The sequence below is a fragment of the Zonotrichia albicollis genome, chromosome 24, assembly GCF_047830755.1.
Source record: "Zonotrichia albicollis isolate bZonAlb1 chromosome 24, bZonAlb1.hap1, whole genome shotgun sequence".
Lineage (NCBI taxonomy): Eukaryota > Metazoa > Chordata > Aves > Passeriformes > Passerellidae > Zonotrichia > Zonotrichia albicollis.
In genome coordinates, this window is record NC_133842.1 from 8,316,195 (window position 1) to 8,339,192 (window position 22,998).

The 22,998-nt window shown below is 50.3% G+C and overlaps 1 pseudogene; it reads left to right on the top strand.

The window, feature by feature from the left end:
• The first annotated feature begins 1,045 nt into the window (after positions 1-1,045).
• LOC141731654 (uncharacterized) lies at positions 1,046-13,952 on the top strand (annotated as a pseudogene).
• The last annotated feature ends 9,046 nt before the right edge of the window (positions 13,953-22,998 follow it).

Genomic DNA, 22,998 nt, shown 5'->3' on the forward strand with positions numbered 1-22,998 from the left:
GAAATCATCACTTGATAAGACCCCAGAGGAGCAAGAGCTGCACTGGGTAAACCCCGAATGTGTGGCATTGATGGTTGCTTCACAAGTGACCACAGAAGTGGATTCTAGCCAGGAGCTGAAGAACTGAAGATCCTGATTTGGACAGAGTTCACAGCAAGGCTGACCACAAAGAGAACCTTCTGAAAAGCCTCCAGGAGATGTTCAGACAGCCTAGCAGCACATGCAGATGGCCAGAGCATGCTGGACTCTGTCAAAAGGTACTGTTGGCATTTCCCTTCCCGATGATCCTGGCCTTCGCAGATTATGGCTGCAAAGGTGGTGGGGCATTCCCACCAGGGCTGAGGTTCGATTCTCCCCTTCAGAGGAGAAGCTTATTGCCCTCTGGCAAAAATCGGGTGAAGAGGATTGAATTCTGTGAATCTTCCTGTCAGAAAGACATTTGTATGAGTTTTTCCGACGGGCAAAGATTTTGGGTTTTTTACGAATGTGCTGTATGCCCTGGAGGTGTTTGTATGGCAGTGCATGGAATCCATTCTCCAAGTCCTTTTGGACCATGGATTCGGACACCCTGAATTTACCTAACATTTAAGGCACTCTTTCCGGTCTTGGAATGAAGAGCAGCTGTTTTTCCCTGGACTGCTAACTGCAATGGGCTCGCCCCATTTCCCCCAACTCCTGCAGGAGAAGACCCTTTGGAGGGAGATGATCTGCTGCCTCCCAGCCCCACTGCATCCCGGGGGGGGGGCCGGGAGATCTTGTCCGGAGCTGAAGTTTTTTTTCTCTGCGTTTATGGAGCATGCTCAGATGGAGCTGTCTTTTCCCCTCCCCTCGTCTCTCTCCGGGGGTTGATGAGTTGCTGGCCTCCTGGACCCCACCCCACTCACAGATGGGGGCGGCACCGGTCTCCGAGGCCCCGCCTTTCGGGTCGGCACGGCCGCCTCCCAGACCCTCCCCACAGCCGCCTCCCCGGGCGGCCCTGCCCGGGCCTGCGCTGGCTTCCCCGCCTGTGTCCGAGTCAGACACACCGCTCCCTGCGGTTGCGCCGATGTTGCTGGGCAACAGCGATCCTCCGCCGCCGCTCCCCCCGGCCGTTTCGCCACTGCTCGTGCCGGCCCCGCCGCTGCCCGTGCGCACTCCGGCGGCTTCTGCAACTGCATCTTCCACTGAGCTGACCCCAGAGCCAGGGGCAGGAGACGCTGCCGACCCCGTGCCGTGCCCAGCAGCCTTTCCCACAGAGGCAGAGCGCGTGCCTGAGCTGCCGCTCCCAGAGCCGAGTGACACAGCAGCGGCGTGTTCCCGTGCACCCCCGCCGCCTCAAACCGAGCAAGTCCCTGTTCAGGATGATGCTTAAAACAGCTCTAAACCCGCGGGACCCTCGGAGCAGCCCGCAGTGGCTCCTGCACCCAGCGCGATTTCTCCCCCAAGTTTTTCAGGCTGTCCCGGGGCTGCCCCTGCGGAGGGAGCTGGGACAGGGGAAGAGGGCGCCAGCCTCTCCTTCCGGGGAAGAGGCATGGCTCGCCAGCTGGCTGTGAGTGCAGCCCTGTTGCTGGCGTTCCAAATCAGCGCTCTCGGCGGGTTGGGGGGTGTTTGGTCAGTTGCTGCCCCTTGGGGGGTGCGAATCTCTCCGCCGCTCCTCGCACACACCAGCGGCGAGGGGCAGGTGGGTCCCGAAAGTTCTGCCTTTGGTCCCCCGCCCGGAGGGGGTGGTGCCGTGAGGCTGATGGGAGACACACCTGTTTGCATTTGCATTGCAGAGGCAGAGGGCACAGCGGGAAGCGATCATGGTTTGCTTGCTGTGGGGAACAAACATCCCCAGACCCGAGATGAGGATTTTTGGGAAGGCTTCTATTTCCCCGCTGCTGGCATGCCTTGGTGATTTTGGGGAAAAGAAGCGTTTCATCACTCGTTCTGCCATTGTACTGGCAGCAGAGTGCAGGCCTGTGGCAAGGCAGAGCCTGCCTCGGGGTCTGGGCCCGGGCTGTTGAGCTGACATCCCTGGGCCAGGGCCACCGTCCGGCCTCCTGATGGGTTTGGGGGTTTTGCTTCCCCCTTCCGCTCCTGGGCGGCCTTTCTGATTGGCCAAGGCCCCCCAGGGCCTTTCTCTGGCTGCTGTGCTGCTGCTGGTCTCCCCCAAACAAAAACAAACAAACAAAAAAAAAAAAAACAACAACAAAAAAAAAACAGAAAAAAAACCAAAAAAAGCACCCCCCACACACACACAAAAAAAAATTTAAATAGCTGGCAGCAGCTCTGAAGCATTGAAGGGCCAAAAATTAGCTTCAGCCCAAGTTGTTCAATAAAGGGCTCTGGCAAGAATTTCCAGGAGTTGTCTGAAATTGTTTGAAATTGTTTGATGACTGTCAATAGACTTTTGATAACTATTGATGGACTTTTCTGCAGCAAGCTTGTTTCAGGACCAAAAGGATTTTTCAGAGATGGCAAAGAGGAACATCTTCAGCCCATGGACTTTTCCTGAAGCTCAGCTGCTTGGACTTAGACTTTCTTTGTATTGTTTTTGCATTTTCTTATATTGTACGATTGTTTTAGTGATTTGATAGAATTGTAAGTTCTACAGGTGAACAAATTCCCTGCTCATTCCACACCAGCACTTGAGTGAGGTTTTGATTGGCAACAGATAACCTGTCAAGTGTTTGTTCTTTCCTCGGCATGTGCCCAGCAGAGAAAATTGCAAACACTTTTCTTTTTAATTAAACTAAACTTAAAACGGTGACATGTCACAGACATCTTTTGTGAAAAATCCTTTCTTGGGATTTTTTTCCCTTCTGAGAAGCTGTGGCCTTAGCAACAAAATGTAAACAGTGGTTATCTGCTGCTGTAGAATGCAACAGGTGGGTCCATGATTGGTCTCTTGTGGATGTTTCGATTTACTGACCACTCACGGCAGAGCTGCTCTTGCTTTCTGCCGGGACACAGATCTTTGTTATTCATTCTTTCCCTTCTATTCTTAGTTTAGCTAGCCTTCTGAGAACTTTTCCTTCTATTTTTTTTAGTATAGTTATAATGTAGTATATATATCATAAAATAATAAATCAAGCCTTCTGAACATGAGATGAACATTCTCATCTCTCTCTTCATCCTGCAATCCTTGTGACCACTGTCACAGAAAAGGGCAGAGGAGAGGCGGGAAAGTGGCCATTTTGGGGTGGAGGGTGGAAAAAACTTGGATCAGGAGGAGACAAAATGGCAGGGCTGCCACATTGCCAGCACCATTTTGTAGGGTAACAGCCACTGGGGGAGATGAAAGAGGGTATGCGGGCATAGGAAGAAGGTTGAGGGGAAGGTCCAGAGCAGCATGGCCAGTGCCGTCCGGGTAAGGGGAGAGTGGAGATCGGGAGGCACCAGGGAGACAGCAGAAACCCTGTGCTGAATAGCGACATCCACCTGCTGATTGCTCCCCAGGCAGGGAAGAGGGTCTAGGGGCTTGGGGAGAGGATGAAGGGAAGGGGTTTTGAAGGGGAGACCCAAAACTTTTCCCAAATTTTCCCCTGATTTTTAAACTGAATCATAAATAGAACAAAAAAGAAGATAAAACATTTTGCCATAAATGGAATGAAAAAGACAATAAAACTTCTCTACTTTAAAATTTCCCTTCATTTATAAAACAAATATCCTGATCCCAACCGTACCCCAAATCTCAAGTGATTAAACTGATTCCCTTGTAACATAAAATATTTGAAAGGAAGATGAACAAATGCTTTCAAATTCCCCTTTGAAAAATGAATTTCCCGAGCAAGTAGGGCTAATGTAACTTGGATATAAATCTCCCATTGTGGAAAGAGTTTTGTGCCCATTCTGCAGTCTTTCCATCCACAAGTTAAAATGAGAAAACAAAAGAAAAGGGTGACTCTGACTGAAACATACTCACCCAGCAGTGCATCAACAAAGGATCTCGTGGGGGTGTGTCAAGGAAAGCAATCCTCCAGCCCACGACTTTGGGAGGGTTCCAGGTCTCTCCCTTCAGCGTGCCCAGATAAAATTCAGAGGTTGTCTTAGGCTAGTGGCTGACTCAAAGGCAACTTAGATTGCAGCCATGCTGGAGACGCTCTCCAGGGGTACCAGACGAAGGTACCTGTTTGGGCGCCACTGTTGTGGTCTGTGGTGGTGGTAGATGCAACTTCCCTGAGAGCATCTTGCACCAATGGGCAGGAGCCATGAGAGCCCCAGCACACACACACACACACACACACACACACACACAGACACAAGACACACACACACACATACACACATGGAGCAGGTCGGCAGTGAAGACATCGGAGGTTCCAGGCATGGAGTTCCAATGTGCTTTATTCAGGCAACACTGAAGAGGTCCAGGGCCAAAGACAAAGCCAAAGGAGGGTCTAGGTTATAAATGAGGAAAAGAAAGGGTGGAGAAGAGCATCAGGGATCCAATGGTCTGAGGGCTCACGGGTGGTACACAAGGAAGGGACCAATAGGAAATGCTAGAGTGGGTAGCCAGAGACATAAACCAATGGGATTACAGGGAAGGGAGAACTCACCAGAACATGAACATATAAGGGTAAAAGGGGTGGGAAAGGCCAACAGGCCAATAGGGAGGAAAGAATTGGGATAAATTAATATAGTGCTGCAAGGCACCATGGGGGAAGCTTCTTTCCTCACCCTGAGCTGTGAGGAACGCCCGGAGTCTAAGGTGCATCTCTCCAGGGGATTGCTGTTGACCTCTCCTCAGTAAGCTCACAGGTCTGCAAGCACACACTGGAGTTGTCTGGGGCCATTCATCATTTCTCTGCTCTTCAGCACTGAGGCTACGGACTCTGGCTACATCCCTGAGCTCGTGCCCATGGCAACCACCCCTGGAAATGGGGCTCCATGGAGCTGCTCTCGGGAAACCCCCAAGAGCTGGGGAGTGCCCCAAAACCACCTCAGAAATGTGAGATACCCCAGCATCTCTTCATGAACATGGAATATCCAAAAACTCACTCAGTAACGGGCTTCCCTTCCCTTCATCATCCCCAAACTTTGGCCGTCTCATTCCAGACTCCAACCCACCTCCCCTGTCCCAAACCCAACCGTTCCCACCAATCCTGGACATCAAGACCCCCTTCCCAAGCTGTATTTCCCCCATTTCACACCTCCCAAACCACATCCCACCCATCCTGCCCCACCCAATGCCCATCTCATCCCTCCTGATCTGCATCCCACTTCACCCAATCTACTTTCAACCCCATTTCACCCCAAGGGGATATGGAATCGAGGAATTCTAGGGTGGGATTGAGTAGTTTTCAGTAGCATTGAGTAGTTTTGAGCTGTCAGATTAATGCCTCTTATCTTTTGGAGTGTCAAGAAATAAAGAAAACCAAATGAAATACCCCCAAAACCCCCCATATTCTCCCAGATATCTCCAAGAATCTAAGTTTCCCTCAAAACACAAGTAAAACGTGAGGCTTGTAGTGCCTTTGATGAATTGGGTCGATTTTTACCCTGATTATTGGTGTTTTGAAGGAAACGAGATAAATCAAAAGATAATAAGAGGCAAAGAAAAAGCAACACAAATCACTTCCCACTGTGTATCACAAGGAATGTGGGTCACCAGGGCTCTGACCGTTGTGGGTCCTCCAATGGGGATGGAGATGGAGCAGTGCGTGAAGCTCCACCTGCAGTCAGGGTTCTCGTAAGGCTTCCCTTACCGGTGCCTCTGTTGGTGTCGGTTAAAGAATGAGCGGTCTGAGAAGCTCTTCCCACACTGGGGACACTCGTAGAGCCTCTCCCCAGTGTGGATGCGCCGGTGGGTGACGAGGGTGGATTTGCGGTTGAAGCCCTTCCCGCAGTCAGAGCAGCGGAAGGGCCTCTCATCCGTGTGAATGCGCTCATGCAGGAGGAGATTGGAGCTGGTGTGAAACCTCTTCTGACACGTGGGACACTGGTAGGGCCTCTCTCCAGTGTGGATGCGCTGGTAGATGATGAGCTTGGAGTTGCAGTTGAAGCCCTTCCCACAGTCAGGGCAGCGGAAGGGCTTCTCCTTGGTGGGAATCTGCTGGTGGTTTACAAGGGCAGAGCTGCAGCTGAAGCCCTTCCCACACTCTCCACACTCATAGGGCCATTTCCCAGTGTGGATCATCTGGTGGCTGATCAGGGTATTGCCCTGCCTGAAGCTCTTCCCACACTCCAAGCATTTGTGGGGCTTCTCCCCATCATGAAGCTGCCCATGGGCCACCAGCTCTGAGCTCTGGCTGAAGCTCTGCCCATCTTCCTGGCTCAGGGTGGGTCTTTCCTCCACAGAGCACCCCAGACTGGGTTTGCAGCCCCTCCTCCTGTGGGATCTCTGGGACTTTTCCTCCCTGTTGGATTCCTGTGCTGTGGAGCTGCTCAAAACAGCCTCTTCCACGAGGTTCTGCCGCGGGGATTTTTCACCTCTGGTCTCCATTCTCAGCTCCGTCTCTGGGGGAGGAAGGACAAGGAGAGGATGGGATTTGCCTCCATGCAAGAGGGAAGGAGAAGGAGATCCCCCCAGTGCATCCCCGGCAGGACGGCGTTGACCCCAGGTTTCTCCTGCAACCAGGGGCAGTGCTGGGCTGGGAGATGGAGCAGGAGAGAGGGGGAAAGGGGCACTGACTTTCTCCTCACCTGCCTGGGCGTCCCGGGGAATGTTCCTTTTCCTTGCAGCCTCCTCTTCCATCCAATCAAGACTTGGGAATGGGAAATTCTGTTTTTGGTGGAAAAAACCAGATGAGCACATTGTTTTTTGTACTGGTTTGAAGGCAAACCTGGGTAACGGTCTAAGCCAGAAAAGCAATTTAAGAGGAAAATGAAGATCAAGGAAATGATACAGAAAAACTGCCTTAAGCTGACAAAGTCAGGATATAACCTGACACTATATTGGCAAGGGTGGTGGCTGCAGTCCCATTAAATGGGGGCTGCAGTCCTGTTGGAGAGGTGAACGTGGTTCTGTCAAAACAGTGATGCTGTAGAAGGGTCTGGTCTTCCTCTCAATGTCCAGTGAGGGTTATGGAGCTCTTGTCCTCTGGGAATCCAGTAGGCAAGGTGCTCCTGGTGTTGCAAGAATCAGCTTATATCCAGGTAGGAATGGATCCTCCCCCTGGGCGGAGCATCCCACAATGGGATGATGGAATTTTATCAGTCCTGCAGAGACACTCAATGGCCCATTAGCAGAAGATATCTCCCCTGGAGGGCGTTATCAGGGGTGAGTCATGGAACAGATAAAGAACCCTGCCCCACCTGTTTATAGCAGTTGATGAAGATGGGGATTGAAAACATGCATTTGGTTACATCTTGCATGGCAACCTGAAACAGTGGGGTAATCCCTGCTCAGGGGGTGAACACCACCCCCCTTACCCAAACTGGCTCAGCTGTAAAACCCCCACCCTGGGAAGGGCACACACACAGGGGGCAATGTCACACTTGGCCTGCTCCAGGGGAGGTCTCTGTCCCTGTCACTCAGTTTTTCTCCCCCCCTTTTCTCTTTCTTTTCATCTCTCTCTCTACCTCGCATTTACTGTTCAGTAAAATCCGTTTTGTATTTGGTCTCGTTAGCACCTTAACTGGGGCAGAGGCATCTCTCCGAAAATTTTCTTATCCAGATTGAAACATTTTGGCACAGTGAGTTCAGGGCACTGTTCTCTGGCCCCAAGTGCCTTTGACAACAGCATGGTTCCCTCCGAGGAGCAGGTTGTGGTTCTTTCTGGAAGAACTCTTGGAAACTTGGACACAGTTCCTCCTTCCTCTTGTGGAACTTATGGGAGAACTGATGAAAAAAAATGGCTGATGTGTTAACCAGGGAAAAAGGGAATATTTTGTTCTCCTTCCTTGAAATGTTTGTTAAAATAACAAGAGGAAAGGGAGCAAATGATACAGTGAGACTGACAAGGTTCATTCACCCCATGGTCAAGAACACAAGGCTGCTGAAAGTCCCAGAAGAAGCCCAGCTCAAGTAGCTGAATTCCCAAATAACTCCAACCAGGGGTCTCCGGGAGGATTCTTTTAGAGAGTGTTCGGAGCTGGCAGATCCCAGACTCGAGCCCCAGATATCTCTGGGCCCTCCAAGAGGAGCTTTTTCAGGGGGAGGAGAGGCGCGATCGCCCCTCGGGAGGGTCCCGGGGGGTCCACGTGGGGATGGCCCGGTACCAACGGGGTGGGACATTGGTTTTGGGGATCCCCGTGAGAGCCGGGGCTGTGGAACGGGGGACCCCCGGGGCGGGGAGAGGGGAAGGGGCGATACCAGAGCTGGGGGACCCCCGGCAGCCCGGAGATGAGGCAGGGACAGGACCCCCTGACCCTGACTGGGGTGTCCTGGGGTGACATCATGGTGCTCATACCCTCATGGGTCTGTTTAGCCCAGAAATGAGTTCTGCACCTTTAAGGCTGGTTCTGAGAGTGAAGGGGAGGAGGAAGAAGCTGCAGTTTGATTTCAGAAACTGCACTCACTCCTCTACAATAGAGCTGCTGGATGGACAGATAGTAGGATAGAGCTCTCCTTTGCTTTTAGTCAGTTTTTAGGTCTCTGAGGCAGAGAAGTTCCCTGGACTCTGACTTTTCTTTTTCTTCGGAGCTGTTTAAACCTGCTCTGGACTGAACAACCAGAATACCACCAGCAGCTCTTCCCTGAGGCCCACCAGCCTGGGCCTAGGCATTCCCAGCGCTGGACAGACTGATAAGAGACTGATAATAAACAGATAAGAGACTGATAAGGCACTGATAAGGCACTGATAAGATGCTGAGTGCACAGAGCTACAACCCAAGGAGGGACTTACGGAGTTTGTCATGTATTTTGAAGCAGCAGGAAGTTTTATTGCTTAATATTGTTCAATTTTTGTGCTGGTGAGTGCTTTGCCTGTAAAATAAAGTTTTTTTAGACTTTTGTCCCTGGAAATATTTTCCCGGACTGGCTTGAGGGTGGGGCTGCTGAATCGGCATTCTAGAGGAAACTCCTTTTGGAGGGTTTCAACCAAATTTACCCTAAACCAGGAATGAGTGGTGGAAAGAAGGGGGAACCCCAAGTTGCTGGATTGAGGGGAGGCTGGAGAGGGGGACCTTGGGACCCCAGAACCTCCCAGAATCCAAAATCAGGACCCTGGAGAGGAGGGATCCCCAGGACCCATGGGATCCCCACCAGCCCTGAGATGTGGGAACCAACCATAACCCAAGAGGGATGAGACTGGAAATGGGAAACTCCTGGTGGCTTTTTTTTATTCACTCTTGATTTTTGGACATCAGGTGTCTTCTGGAAATGGACGTGGATGGGAGGAATCCCCAACCCAAGGCATTCACACCTTGTTTTTCCCCAAACCAGGATTTTCCCCAAACCTTCCCCCAGTGACATCCCCCCTGTACTGCCCTGGGTGAACTCAGTCCCAAACCTGACCCTGATCCTGGTCTCAATCTCACTCCACGTGTAGACACACTCACAGTTCTGTATTTTATCTCAGCCCAGCCCCATACTCGATTAGCTCTATACCCAATCCCACCCCCAGCCCTAAAGCCAATCCCATGTCTAGCCTTTACCCCAATCCCAGCTCTAATCCAAATCTAAGCCCCATCTCCAACCCAGCCCCAATTCCAGCCCCTTCCTAAATCCTCAGCCCCAAACCAAATCCCAGGTTCAGCTCTTCTGGGGGTTTGGGGGTGTCTCTGTCCCTCTGACCCCGATGATGTTTGGGTGGGGTCACAGCAGGGCTGAGAGGGACAGAGACCCCCCCGGCCTCCCCAGGGGTGAGAAGGTGGGACAGCCCCCCCAGCCCCGAGCACCTTCAGCAGTGAGAGGGACACAAAGCCCCTGGTCCCCAGCCCTGCACAGGCATTGCCTGAGGCCAGAGGGATGGAGACCCCCCGAGCATTCCTCAGGGCAAGGGGATAGAGACCCCCGAGCATTGCCTGGGCTGAGAGGGACAGAGAGGGGAAACCCTCCCAGGCATTTCCTGGGGTGAGAATTATGGAGACCCCCTGGGGAATAGCCTGGGGTGAGAGGGACAGGGACAGCCCCTGGGGAATAGCCTGGAGTGACAGGGACAGGGACAACCCCCCTAACCCCCCTCCCAAGCATCCCCCAGGGTGAGAAGCACAAAGACCCTTTGAGAATCCCCAGGGGACTGGAGAAAATAAAGTTTGAAGAAATCAAACTTATCTCTGCATAAAATACTTTGATGAATATTTGATTTTCTGACAAGTCACATGTGATGAAAATGCAAACAACTCCCAAACATGAATAAACTGACAATAGAAGCAATTCTGTGGCAATTCCAAGTTTCATTGGTTCCTGCACAGCTCCTGCTCAGATGCCGGCAGGTTCCAATAAAAGAAAAGCACAAATTCAGCTCAATACAGATATTATTAAAAGGAAGTGGAAGCTGTTATTACCTGTCACAAAGGTTACAGGGATGAAGAGAAAAATGATTCTCATAGTTGGCAAAGCCCCTAAGCCTGGGAATCCAGGAGTTATTTGGGAATTTTGCTACTTGAGCTGGGCTTCTAGTGGGACTTTCAGCAGCCTTGTGTTCTTTACCTTGAGTGAATGAACCTTGTCAGTCTTGCTGGTAACATTTGCTCCCTTTCCTCCAGTGATTTTAACAAACTTTTAAAGCAAGGACAATAAAATGTTTTTTTTACACTGGCCACCCACAACAGCCATTTTTCTCATCAGTTCTCCTGTAAGTTGTTCAGAGGTAGCTGTGTGCAAGTTTCCAAGAGTTCCTCCAGAAAGAACCACAACCTACTCAGAGGAGGAAACCATGCTGTTGTCAAAGGCACTTGGGATCAGACAACAGTGCCCTGAACTCACTGTGCTAAAATAATTTCGCAATCTGGTTAAGAAAATTGTTAGAGAGATGCCTCTGCCCCAATTAAGGTGATATTGAGACTGAATTTAATGTGGATTTTATACTGAATAGTAATGATAAGGTGTAGAGAGAGATGGAAAGAAAGAGAAAGGGAGGAAAGGAAGGGAGTGACAGGCACAGAGACCTTCACTGGAGCAGGGCCAAGTGTGACATTGTCTTGTGTGTGTGTGCCCTTCCCAGGGTGGGGGTTTTACACCTGAGCCAGTTTGGGTAAGGGGGGTGGTGTTCACCCCCTGAGCAGGGATTACCCCACTGTTTCAGGTTTGTCCTGGGGTGACGTTATGATGCTTGTATATCCCCATTCATCTGTTCTGTGCCTTTAAGACCGGCTCTGAAGAGTGGAAGTTTTGTTTGGGTTTCTCTTATCAGGGACACAGAGACGAGCAGTACATAGGGCTGTTTTTTCACTTCCAGCTTCAGCTTGCTGCTTTTGCTTGCTCTCTTTTTCTGCTCTTGCTTCTGCTCTGCTTTCTGCCTCTGCTTATTAGCTAGTTCTAGCTAAACAGTCCACATTGCTTCCTGGACTGTTTCTCCTCTCCTGTTCCTGTGACCATCTCGAACCTGCTCCGGACTGGGACCCGGGAACACCGAAGGTTCGGCTGCCGCAGCTGGCCCAGCGCCGGAGGGACTGAGAACAGAGCAACCACCCCCCGAAAGAGACTTTCTGATTTTGCCATCTTTCTCAGAGCGGTGTCATCGGGTATTGTTCATTTTGTGTGCTGGGGGGTGCGGGGCCAGTCAAATAAACAGGTTCTTCCCACCTCTCTCCGAGGAATTTTTTCCCGAACCGGTTGGGGGGAGGGGCCGTGTGGGTTTCGCTTTCTGGAGGGGCCCTCCTTTGCAGATTCTTTAACAAATTTGCCCTAAACCAGGACAATGTTGCAATGCAAGATGTAACCAAATGCATGTTTTCAATCCCCATCTTCATCAACTGCTATAAGCAGGTGGGGCAGGGTTCTTTATCTCTTCCATGACTCACCCCTGATAACGCCCTCCAGGGGAGATATCTTCTGTGAATGGGCCATTGAGTGTCACTGCAGGACTGATAAAATTCCATCATCCCATTGTGGGATGCTCCACCCAGGGGGAGGAACCAAGCATTCCTACCTGGATATAAACTGAGCCTTGCTACACCAGGAGCAGCTTGCCTACTGGATTCCCAGAAGACAAGAGCTCCATAACCAGCACTGGACCTTCAGAGGAAGATCAGACCCTTCTACAGGGTCACTGCTTGGACAGAATCACGTTCATCTCTCCAACAGGACTAAAGCCACCATTTATTGGGACGGCTGCCATCACCCTGACCAACAGGGTGTCAGGTTATATCCTGACTCTGTCAGTTTAGGGCAGTGTTTCTGTATCATTGTCTTGATCCTAATTTTGTTTTTTAATTGGAATTCTGGCTTAGACTCCCCCCCCCAGGTTTGCCTTCAATCCGGTGCAAAATTTAGTGCGCTCATTCCTTGTTTTCCTCCCAGAACAGGATTTCCCATTCCTAAAACTTAGCCAGATGGAGGGAGAGACTGCAAGGAAGAGGAAGATGCCCCAGGACACCCAGGCAGGGGAGGAGGAAGTCAGTGCCCCTTTCCCCCTCTCTTCTGCTCCATCTCCCAGCCCAGCACAGCCCCTGGCTGCAGGACAACCCTGCTGCCAACACCATCCTACCAGGGATGCACTGGGGGAATCTCCTTCCCCTTCCCTCTGGCTCAGAGGCAAATCCCATCCTCTCCTTGTCTTTCCTCCCCCAGAGAGGAAGCTGATGATGGAGACCAAGAAGGACAAATTCCCCCAACAGAACCTTGTGGAAGAGGCCGTTTTGAGCAGTGCCACGGTGCATAATTCCAACTGGGAGGAAATGCCTCAGAGATCCCACAGGAAGAGGGGCTCCAAGGCCAGTCCAGGGTGCTCTCAGGAGGAAAGACCCTCCCTGAGCCATGAAGGTGGACAGAGCTTCAGCCAAAGCTCAGAGCTGGTGGTCCATGAGCAGCTTCATGATCAGAAGAAGCCCTACAAGTGCTCAGAGTGTGAGAAGAGCTTCAGGCAGAGCAGCACCCTGTTGTGCCACCAGATGATCCACACTGGGGAATGGCCCTATGAGTGTGGGGAGTGTGGGAAGGGCTTCAGCTGCAGCTCCGCCCTCATCATCCACCAATGCATCCACACTGAGGAGAAGCCCTACGAGTGTGCCCAGTGTCAGAAGAGGTTTCAGACCAGCTCCAGTCTCCTCCAGCATCAGCAGATTCACACAGATGAGAGGCCCTTCCACTGCCCTGAGTGTGGAAAAGGCTTCAAGCGCAACTCCACCCTCGTCAGTCACCGGCGCATCCACACTGGGGAGAGGCCCTATGAGTGTCCTGAGTGTCAGAAGAGGTTTCACACCAGCTCTGATCTCCTCCTGCATGAGCGGATTCACACGGATGAGAGACCCTTCCTCTGCCCTAGCTGCGGGAAGGACTTCAAGCGCAACTTCCACCTCATCAGGCACAAGCGGACCCACACTGGAGAGAGGCCCTATGAGTGTGGGGAATGTGGGATGAGCTTTAGCCAGAACTCTAACCTGATATCCCACCAGAAAACCCACACCAGAGAATGACCCTATGAATGTGGGGCATGTGGGAAGAGCTTCAGTCTGAAGTCTCTCTTGAGCTGCCACCAGAGGATCCACACTGGTGAAAGGCCACACAAGTGTGGGGAATGTGGGATGACCTTTAGTAGGAGGCCCCAACTGATCATCCACCAAATGACCCACACTGGGGAGAAGCCCTACAAGTGCCCTGAGTGTCAGAAGAAGTTCCACACCAGTTCTCATCTCGTCCAGCACCAGCGGATTCACACAGTTGAGAGGCCCTTCCGCTGCCCTGACTGGGGGAAGGGCTTCAAGCACAACTCCACACTCGCCACCCACCGGCACATCCACACTGGGGAGAGGCCCTATGAGTGTCCCCAGTGTGGGAAGAGCTTCACTAGCAGCTCTCACTTGACCAGACACCAATGGAGTCACCAGTAAAAGAAACCCTGCACATGCCCCAACTGCAGGAAGAGTTCATGCACTGCTCCAGCTTTATTCCCCATGGGAGAACCCATGTTGGGAAGAGCCCTGGGGACCCATTTTCCCTGTGATTCATGCTGGGAAGACAGCTGTACCTTTTCCTGCCCCTGCCAATGATATGATGTGGGATGGAAGAACATGAGGGTCTGTCCATGGCCCTGTCATTACATTTACTCCCACCTCAGGTCATTGCTAGGGGCAGGAAAGGGACTCTCTCTCTCTCTGAAGAGAAGGGTGAAATTTCCAGGCAGGGGAAATTGTGGCCAGGCAGACCCAGTGAATTGTGTTTAGTTTTCCCTGTAGATAGTTTTTCTTATCCCTTCTGTTATCAATATAATTTCTGTTCCATTTGTTCCTTATCTTGTTGCTGTTCCAAATAAATCGTTCTTATCCCAGTCTGGGATCGTTGCCTTTTGTGCTTTCCATGGGAGGTGGGAGGGCAGCGAGGGCAGGGTGGTTTTAGTGGGAGCAGAAAATTGGGGAATCCCATTCCTGAACCCCAGCCTGTGGAAACCCAGCATCCCAGCTGGTCCCAGCCCTGGTGGCCATGGCAACAGCCTTGGGAACGGGTCCCTGGCTGGGGCTGTGGCAACCTCTTCCTTCTGGTGCCCAGGAACAGGAGTGGAGGGAACAGCTGCAGCTGAGTCGGGGCAGGCTCAGGTTGGATGTCAGGAAAAGGTTTTTGCCCAGAGGCTGCTGGGGCCCTGCCCAGGCTCCCCAGGGAAGGGTCCCAGCTCCAGGGCTCTCTGAGCTGCAGCAGCATTTGGACAGCGCTGCCAGGCCCAGGCTGGCATTGTTGGGGTGTCCTGTGCAGGGCCAGCAGTTGGACTGGAGGATCCTGATGGGTCCCTCCCAGCTCAGCCATTTCTGTGGTTCTGGGATCCCATGAGCCTGGGGATGGGGCTGCCAATGGTTGCCATGGCAACGGGCTCTGGCTGCAGGCCTGAGCTGGTGTCCATGGCAACCACCCCTGGCATGGGGTCTCCATGGAGCTGCTGAGGGACTGAGCATAGCAACAGGGGTCTGGTGATGGTTGCCATGGAAAGTGGTGATGGTTGCCTGCTAAGGATCAGATTTGTCACAGGCTCTCAGAGGGGTTCCATGGGGACTATCCAAGAGTCTCCAGGCTGTTCCAGAGCTGGAATGTCACAGGCACAGACAGGGGCTCCATGGACACCTCCCAGGGCTCTCTGAGGATGGTAAAGAGCCCTGTGGTCAGAGGCAGTCACAGCCATTCCATGGTGACATCCCAGAGGACCTTGGGTTGCCATGGCACCGATCTGTCACAGGCACTCATGGGGGCTCCACAAAGACATCCCAGGAGTCCCCAGGCTGCCAAAGAGCTGGGATGTCCCAGACACTCACAGGGGTTCCTGTTATGGGGAAAGTTGGAGCTTCAGGCAACGTTTATTGGAGAAGCTCCTGTTGGGTCACGAGGTGCAGAAAGGATCCCCAATAGCCCCCATAGATCCCCAAATGTCACCGTTGAGTCAGAGATGACACAGACTCAGATCAGAAGGCTATGCACTAAATGCCACCTATTTTTTCTATCCTCTTCTTTTATGTCGTGGTTTGCTACAGTTGGACCTCTCTGGTCATTTAATCAACACATTTCACATGATTGGCCAATTAAGACAACACCCTTTAGTAAACAACTTCATGGAAAAAAAAAACCAACTTATTACAAACATCATCAGGCTACCAGTTATTAATGTTTGTTTTATTTTGGGCCCTTCTGGGAGCTCCCCGGATGGGGAAAACACTCCTGTAGCAGTTCTGTGCCAAGTAAAAGGAGATGCACAGGACTTCTTTGGTCTTCACCTTCTTGCTTATTGTTATCATATCTAAAATTTTGCATGCTGTCTACACCAGGCTCATCTTGCTGGAAAAGCACCGCAAAATGGCTCTAAAATGTACGGTTTCAAGGTCTTTTAAAGTTGTCTCATCCAATTAACTCTTAAAACGTACATTATTTCTACTTATCTACACATAACTCATCCCTTGACAGTCCACATAACCTCTACACTGTGCTTTCCTTGACCAATCACCCTCTGCCACCAACACTGAAGAAAATGGAATAGATGAAGAAGAAGAAAAAGAAGAGAGGGACTACACACAAATTCCTCCATCTTGCTTCCTATCTACACCATACTAAAAATCCCAAAACCTAAATTTCTCACCCAAGTGACATAGTATACTACCCCCTAATTTATTTCACACTTTGGTAAATTCTAATCTATCTCAATGTCCTGGAAGTCCTCTCCATGGGCAAAGGTTAAAGGCAGTGTTTCTCTGGGGGTCAGGATCCCTCAGAGCAGGCAGAGAAATATTCCCTGTGCCCTGGATTACCACACATTTAACCTAAAATCCCTTATCCCTTAACATGTGAAGTTACCCAAAAAGGTTCCAGGTAAGATTAGATGGAGAAGAAATAAAGAACAACAGAAAGACAGAAGATCCATAGAAAGACACACACATAGGTACCAGCTGCTGGGGTTCCAGCATTGCTAACAGAGGAACCCCAGGAGAAGGCAGGATCCAGACCACAGGCTGGCCTCATGCTCCGGCTTTTAACCCCCTGGGCCTCCATGGGCCCACCCCTGGGGTGGGACTGCCAGTTGCTTGTCCAATCAGAGTCAGGGTAGCACCAGATGCTGGTATGTGATTGATTGATTGATTGACAGCTGGGCTAATCAGAGCTGGGTTAACATCTCCCCTGCTGTGTGATTGACAGCTCTGCCAGGCCAGAGCTGGGGGCGGGGCTCTGTCCAATCACAAACCAAGGCCTGACCCGGCCCTGGCCCCACACAGGCATTCTGAGCATCCCAAGGTGTCTCAGGACATCGATCTCATCCAGCCTCTGAGAGCGACCACAGTGACACTGCGGAACCTCATGGAACCATGGGTCAGTTGTGACAATGGAGATCCAAGAAAACTGTGGTGAGACTGTGGAATCCAGGAATCATGGAATCAAGGAGACCATTATGCAAATCATGGGCCCTATGGAAGCAAGGATCTATGATCAAAGTGTGGTTTGATTGGGATTGATTTAAAACAGGAACAAGAAGCCATTTTTTCACAGTGGGGCTGCGAGGGGCCAATGGACCCTTGTGACTCTGTTGGGTCTCATGAAACCAAGAAGCCATTGTGACATTCCCAGACCTCATGGAATCAAGGAGAATATTGTGACAGTGTGGGGACCCAGGAAATCAAGGGAACATGGAACAGGTCTGCTTGGTTTGGACTTCTGCGGACTCTCTCACAGGTTCCACTGAATTTGACATGTTGAGGGCCACTTCCCATCTGACTGTGAAGCACTGGGGCTCTGTGCTTTCCTGCCTATGGAAAAGAACTGTCTTTCTTGTCTAGGCTCCCATGGCTGAAATTAGGATTCCAAGTCTAAAATTCTCTATATCCAAGGGTATTGAAGTGAAGGGAGACGACCCATCTTCATTGATCAGCATCGAGCTCCAGTTTATTGATTCAACAGTCACTTTTTATAACAGTGTTAATTAAGCTCATACATATTGCAAAATCCAAGCTCATCATAGGTCAGAGATTACACACCAACCCCTCCTTTTGTTCTCAATACCAAGATTTGTGTTCTCAAAACTTACTTTTACTTTCCCAAAACAGCCAAAGATAGAATGTTTACCTGTTATGAGAATCCTGCCTAAGAACCCTGGTATGAAAGGTTCTCAAGGCCTTCATGTTTGTCACTTTTGCTTTCCCATACCTTATCCAAGGACAAGATATTTACTTGTTATTAAAAACAACCTGAGAACTTCTGCTGTTTACATAATCGTGCCTGAGAATCTTGTTGTTTACAGAAACAGGCTTTGAGAATTTGCTCCTCACAGCTACCTTTTACTTTTCCATCAGCTGTATTTTTTCATGGCCTTTTTTCCTTCAAGCCATGTCTGAGCAAAATTCTACAACACAAGGGTTTCTCCCAAAGAAAATCTGCCAATACAGTCAAGTCTGGCTAGCCTCAGCCTCTGGTGACTGGCTCTCATCTGCCCACGGCTTGATTGTTTTCCTCCTATGGAGACCACTTTGACACTGCGGGGTGTTTTGGAGCCAAAGGGCATGGTTACACTGTAGGAACTTGTGGAACCAAGGAGATCATTGTGACACTGTGGGTACCATGGGTCAAAGGGGCCATTGTGACACTGTGCAGTCCTGAGGAACCATGGAGATCATTGTGAGAGTTTGGGGCCTTGTGAAATGCAGGACATCATAGTGACACTGCAGGGTACGATGGATCCAAGGGACCAGTGTGACACTGTAGGGTCTCATAGAACCAAGGACATAATTGTGGCTCTGTTGGGCTGCATGGTCCCAAGGGGCCAGTGTGAAGCAGTGGGGATTTATGGAATCAAGAGGCCATTGCTGCATTTTATGGCCTCGTGGAGCCAAAAAGTCATTGTGATCCTGGAGGGGATTGTGAATCCATGGAGAGCATTGTGGCATTGCAAGCCCCCATGGAATCATGGAGACCATTGTGACACTGTGGGCCCACACAGAACCAAAGGGCCACTGTGACCCTGCAGTGTCTCATGGAAGGAAGGGGCCATTGTGACACTGTGGGAACTTGTGGAGCCAAGGGGATCATTGAGGCACCACTGGAGCCCATGGAACCAAGGGGCCATGGTGACACAGAGGAGCTTCATGAAACCAATAAATCATTATGACACATGAGGCCTTGTGGAACCCTGGAGACCATTAAGATCCTTAAGGACTTGTCTAACCAAGGGGCCGTTATGACACCTTAGGGCATCATGGAAGCAAGAAAACCACTGTGGCACTGCAAGCCCTCATGGAAGCAAGGAGCCATTGTGACGCTGCAGGGCCCTGTGGAAGCTACGAAACATGAAATAGGTGTGGCTGCCTTGGTCTCCCAGGAGTCACCTGACAGGTCTGACTGACCTTGGAATGTAGAAGGCCACTCTCATCTGCCCCTGAAACACTGGGGCTCTGGGCTTTTCTTTTTATGGAAAAGAGCTGTCTATTTTCTCCAGCCATCTATGGCCAAAATTTGGATTCCAACTCCAAATTTCTTTGTATCCAAGGATTGCTGCCAGAGAAAAGTTGCCAGAACAGACTTGTGTCAGACAGGCTGGTCTTTGATTCCTGAGTACCAGCACTCACCTGTTTTCCAAACACTAGAAAGTGCTCTGTGCTTTTCTTTTTATGGAAGAAAAACATCCCTCTTCTCCAGGCACAAATGTCGAAAATTAGGATTTCACATTCATAATTTCAAATATCCAAGGATTGCTCCAAGCAAACCTGCCAGGACAGACAGGTCAGGCTTCCCTTGGCCTCTGGTGGCTGCTTTTAATCAGTTCCTGAAACATGGGGCTCCGTGGTTTCCTTCCTATGGAGACCAATGTTACACTGGGTGCCTTATGAAATGAAGGGGCCATTGTGACACTGCAGAGCACCATGGATCCAAGGGACCATTGTGACACTGTGGGGCCTCATGGAACCAAGGACATCATTGTGGCTCCGTTGAGCTGCATGATCCCAAGGGGCCAGTGCAAATCAGCAATGTGAGAGTTAGCCCAGCTGTAACTCAGAGTCAGCCAGATTTTACCCCGGAAGAACTGGGCGTGAGTTTGAAGTCCTAGGAGTTGTTCTTTTAACTTAGGGTGAGCTTGACAAATCCCCCGTAAGCCTTTAGTGTTGTTATGCTAAGTTGTCCAAATTCTATTCCCCTATTGGTTTATTGGTTACTTGTTTATTCTATATGGTTATTGTTCTGGTTTTCTAGCCTCAAGTGTCTATGTTGTTGCTTCCCCTTTGTCTCAGGTTTTAGGATCCTGCCCCTTGTACTGTGCTGGACTTCTCCATGTTTATTGTTTTTCACTCTGTTATTAAAGTTCATTTTAAACAACTCCATTGATCCTGTTCCTTTTCATTTTTGCCTCCCTCGCCCTGAAGTCAGGGAACCAGAGAGGTTTGTTGCAGCCACCTTCATTGTGACATTTGGCACCCAACCAGAGACCATGATATTCAGGGCTCCCTGTGCCAGTCATGTCAGCTGGGGTTAGCTGATGTATAGGCCAGTGCTCCCTGAGATTTTGGATTGTGCCGGGCCCGGCAGATTCATCGTTGCTTCAAGGGACCTTGCCCAGGATCAGCATGAATGATGATGGTTTCACCTGCGTAGGAATGCAGGTGGGTTTGGGGAAATGCAAGACATTTATTGCTCATTTTGCCACTGTGTTTTTACAATATACACCCACATCCCATAACTGATATTATGTGTCCCGGTGGCTCTTCCCCATAAGGCAGAGAAAGAGAAAAATGGGCAGCCAGATGTCCAAAGTAGAAAGGACCATATATGGATGCTTTAATTCTCACTGATCATGACATAATATTTTCAAAGAATGAATTAAAATGAATCATGAGGTGGATCATTAAAAATTTCCCAGACGTCTCTGTCAATGAAATCCATACCACTGAATTTTGGGACTCAGTGGGAGTTAAACTATACAATATTTCAATCAAAAGGGACCCCATTGCATCCATACCATCCTTGAGGCCCTTCACCAGCAAGCAGTGTGTCAAAAACTCAATCTGTTTGTCACTCCTAACCTGGGACCTCCCCTCAAACCTGCCTTTCTCAGACTATTTATGATGATCCAAGATGGCAATGGCCATGCTATCTTGCATGCCCTGGAGACTAAAGATGGAAGGAGCCTGAATGTGTCTCAGAAGCCCGACCATCCTCCCCTCTACCTTGGCTTGTCCACTTCCTGCTAGCACAACCTTCTCTTCTGCTCTGAATGAATCTCCAGACTCCACCCCCACAACTGCAGGTCAGGCCCCATTGTCAATCATTCCACCTTCACCCTGGGCCGTGCCTCCAGTTAAGGAAGGAGACTGGCAAATAGCCTCAAAACCCCTCAGTGCCCTGGTATGTTATGGAAGAAGGGGGGAGAATCCCAGGTATCAGCCATTGGTTTATGGGGAAATCAAGGATCTCTGTAGGGACTTTAAAGACCATAGGAAGGACTTAGGTTGTTTTAATGGCCTAATGAGGGCCATGTTTACAGCACATCATAACTCCCTATGATTTAAAATATATTATGACCATGTTGTTGTCACCTATAGAATACACCCTGTGAAAAGGGGGATGGAAGTGTTTACTAATTCAATTAATAGCAGACTATGCTACTAATGAGGCAAGGGCGGAATTGACAATCAACCATCTAGCTGGAGAAGGACAACACAGCCTGCCAGATGATCAAGCAGCAGATATCCCCAGAGAAGAATTGAATGATATCAAAGAGATGGCTTTGAAAACTTTAATCCAGGTATCAGATGGTAGCACCCCCAATTTGGACAACCTTGGGTGGCTGCAGCTAAAGCTTTAGGACAGTAACACCATCTTGGGTGCCTGTTAAGTAAGCAACCAACGCTACCTCCCTCACACTGAGTGGCCTGCTCTCAGACATAGGGACCATCACACAGGCCACCTTGCAGAACAGTGATAGAGTTTTTACTCTGGCCACATGGGCATGGCTGTGCAAACTCTGAGGGCAAGTGTTGCATGAACCTTTCCAGCCACAGAGAGTCAATCCACAAGAGCATTCAGGTACTGAAGGAAGGGTTCAAGAAGCTTCAAGTGGAAAACAAAGACTGGGTCAATAAACTCTTCCAGTCCTGAGGACTAAAGGGTTGGATGATGTCGAGCTAAAACAGGACTATTATTTCTCTTAGTGGTTGTTGTTGTTCAATTGTTAATTGTTTCATGTTTGTTTGGATGCTTTTAGAAAGTCTTACAAAATTCTTTCATTTCCATCTTTGTTGTAAAAGAGAAAGGGGGAAGATACCCAACACAGGCTCCTCATGGACTCCTTGGACAAGAGAACTGGAGGCCAGGAGGGCATGAAAACCTCTCAGAGACTCAGTGTGGGAAGGAAAAACCTTAAAAGTACCTAAAAGTATTCTTAAATCCATAAAGTACCTTAAAATCCTTGAATCTCGCAAGGCATTAATGAGGCCGACTGAGTGTCAGTGCAAAGCTCTCAAGGGATTCATTAAAGCAGGTAATTGGGGCCATGATTGCACAAACTTCTCACAGAATCTGTATCAAAAGGGAAACACCAAGTACCCTAAAATAACTGAAGTACCCTGAAGTATTAATGACCCCCAGTGAGTGTTGTTACTGACAAAGCCTCTCCATGGGCTAATTACAGCAGATAATTGGAGGCCATGATTGCACAAACCTCTCAGAGACTCCAAGGCAAAAGCCAAACCCAAAGTCCTTTGAAACACCTGCAGTCCCTGGAAGCATGAAGGAGACCACAGGGCCATTCCTGAGCAAGGCTCCCCAGGGACTCCTTCCAGCAGCTCCTTGAGGCCACTGGAATGTGGGCTAGGGGGGGATGCTGAGGGCAGGACAAGGGGCTGACAGTGCCCAGCCTGGCTGGGGCTGTGCCAGGAGGCCCCAAGGCCTCAGGAAAAGGTGTCTCCTCACAGCCCTTGGTGGCACAGACCCTGCTGTGCCCCAGGACACCAAGACTATGCTTCTCTTTGTCCCCACCTGTCATCACTGCCTGCAGTTCTCTGCTCTGCCTGAGGCCTGGGGACACTTTTTCAGTCGTGTCCATCACTGGGACCCATTAAAAGTACAAGAAACTTTGGAGTTGGATTCTGCCTTGGAGTTCTGGAGAGGTTTCTTCAGCTCCCTCTCAGGGACTGATGTTCAGGGCTTGAGCAAAAAGCCCCAGAGGCTCATTAAAGTCCTTGTGCTGTGTCTGTGCTGCTGAGCTGGGCTGGGCTCCTGGCACAGAGGCAGCTCCTGGTAACCAAGAAGAGCTTCAAAAGCACATTTCTCTTGATGAGCAGCTCTTCTGCCAGCCCAGCAGGGCTGGGGCACTGCCTGCAGGCAGTCTGGGCACAGCACAGAGAGTCACAGAGAGCTTCAATCAGTCAGGGCTGGGAAGGTGCTGAGAAGTGCCTGGGGCAGAATCACTGCCAGCCCTTGGCACAGGAACCTCTGGCTGCAGGACAATGCAGCTGCAGCTCTTGGATCCATTTCCTAAAGATGGAACATCCCAATGCCTACATACTCTGTAAGTACAACCCTGAGTATTTCTGGTGTAG